The following is a 2,705-nucleotide window of genomic DNA, read 5'->3' as shown; positions in this document are numbered from 1 at the left end:
GCAGGTCCCAAAGTCTTTACTCCATTCGTCTCATTGTAATCAACTCTACTTTGAGGATGTAGCAGCAATTCCTTAGGATCATAATCAGTCAGAACAAGCTCATATAACGTAACAACAGCAACTTAACAACAGCTAACTGCAAATTAGGGAGATTACCAAACTATTCACTCCCTTAATGGCTACCACTTCACTTCATCTTTCCTGATATCATAAACCTTTTTTTCGTAGCAAACTCTTACTTGTACTAGTACTGTGAAAGGGACTTCTGGAACAACACTCCTTTGCCTTATTGTTACTGATGTTGTTGGGTGCCGTAAAGTCAGTTCTGACTCATAGAGAACTTTTTCACAACAGAATGAAACACTGCCTGTTCCTGCATCCTCCTCACAATCATTACATTTGAGCCTACTGTTACTGCCACTGTTTCAGTACATCTTGATTGGTATCTTTCTCTTTTGCACTGGCCCTCCACTTTACCAGGAACTGGTCTCTCCTGGCTACATATTCAAAGAACAAGCGCTAAAATCTTATCATTCTCATTTCTAAGGAGCATCCTGGCTGCTGTACTTCTTTAAAGCCATAATTGTTTTTTCTACTGGTAGTCCATCGTATTTACCTACAATATTCTTCTTCAACACCATAATTAAAAGCATCAATTCTCTTGTGGCCTTTTTGATTCATTTTCCAACTTTCATATATATATTAGGTGATGGTATCATGACTTGGGTCAGATGCATGTTAGTCCTTAAACTGACTTCTTTGCTCTTTAACACATTAGAGAGCTCTTTTGCAGAAGATTTGCCTAATGTAATGCATCTTTGACTTCTTGACTGCTGCGTTCATCAATTTTAATTGTAAATCAAAGCAAAATGAAGTCTTTGACAATTTCAATATTTTCTTCATTTATCGTGATGATGTTCATTATTGGTACAGTTGTGAGGATTTTTATCCCCTGTATTTTGAGGTGCAATTGATCCTGAAGGCTAAAGTCTTTAATCAACAGTATTTCAAGTCCTCCTTGCTTTCAGCAAGTAAGGTTGTGCCATCTGCTTATTGAAGGTTGGTAATAAATCTTCCTCTGATCCTAAAGTCACATTCTTCTTCATATTATCGAGCTTCTCTGATTATTTGATCAGCATGTAGATTGAATGAGTGTGGTAAAATTGATCCAATCCTGGCACATAGCTTTCCTATTTTAAAACTAATTGTTCTGTTCACATGACTGTTTCTTTAGCTATGTAGATTCTTCATGAGCACTATTATGTGCTCTGGAAAACCCATTCCTCACAATGTTTTACATAGGTTGTTATGATCCATACAGTGAAATGCCTTTGCATAGTCAATAAAGTATAAGTAAGCCTCTATCTGGTATTCTGGGCTTTTAGCAAAGATCCATCTCATGTTAATGATGATATTCCTAGTTCCACATCCTTGTCTGGATGCAGCTTGAATTTTTGGCAGCTCCCTGTCCAGGTACTGCTGCAAAATTTTATTTGCGTGTGATGTAATGCTATTGTTAGATGATTTTCACATTCTATTGTGTTATGTGTTTTTGGAATATGCATAATATGGGTATCAACCAAACAGTTGGCCAGGTAACTGTCTTTTAAGTTTCTTGGCATAGACAAGTAAGTGACTCCAGCAATGCATCAGTTTGTTGAAGCATTTCATTCCATTAGCTTTGTATTCCATTAATTCCTGGAGCCATGTTTTCCACCAATGCCTTCATTGTAACTTGGACTTCTTTCTTGAGTACCATTGGTTCTTGTTCTTATGAAACCTCGTGAAATGGCTGAGCATCGACCCAATCTGTTTTGGCACAGTAACTGTCCATTTCTTCCATCTTATTTTGATACTTTCTGTGGGCATCATTTAATATGTTGCCCATAGAATTATTCAATAATGCAACCGGAAAGTTAAATTTTTCTTCAGTTCTTTCAACTTGAGCAAGGCTGACATGTTCTTCTCTTTTGCTTTCTTGATGTCATCTCACATCTTCTGGTCTTCCGTCACTGGAATCTAATGCAATTGCATAGGCTAAGGACACATTAATTAAATTCAGAACCTTTGCCTTACAATGAAGTAATTGTGATTTCAAATTAATTACTAATAATTTGGAGTCTTGGTGTGGTGCTGTGTGTTAATGCATTGGATTGAAAAGTCAGTTTGAGCTGCAAGGTCAGTGGTTCAAACTCACAAGTCTCTTCTTGGAAACCCTATACAGGGTTTCTATGGGTTGGAACTGACTCAACGGCATGCAACAACAACAACAATTAATAATTTACCACACACATACAAGACTGAGACATTGATTTCTCCAAAAAACCCAATAAACAAAACACTGACATAAAACTAAACACTGAAATATGTGACACCTATACAATCACCACGTACACAATGAATCAATGTGAAAATTTTTTCCTGGATCTTTAGAACATGCTTACCACTTTTGGCCCTCAAGCACAATTAGTAAAGTGATTGGATGGAGTTAGGATTTAAGTCAGACCTAAAAACAGGAATCCCCCTCAACCTCTGAAGGAAAGTGAGCTTCTATGTGAGTAATGAATCTTACTTTCATTCAGGCATTTCTGAAACTCTGTTCATACTAAATTAGTATTTCCAAATCAAGCTTTATTTCAAAATCATCCAATAATCATTAATATAAATAAAAGCATAAAACTATAGAACTTGTTTATAAAATGAGT

The sequence above is a fragment of the Chrysochloris asiatica genome, unplaced genomic scaffold, assembly GCF_000296735.1.
Source record: "Chrysochloris asiatica unplaced genomic scaffold, ChrAsi1.0 scaffold00170, whole genome shotgun sequence".
Taxonomy (NCBI): Eukaryota; Metazoa; Chordata; class Mammalia; order Afrosoricida; family Chrysochloridae; genus Chrysochloris; species Chrysochloris asiatica.
Note: the sequence above shows the minus strand (reverse complement) of the source record.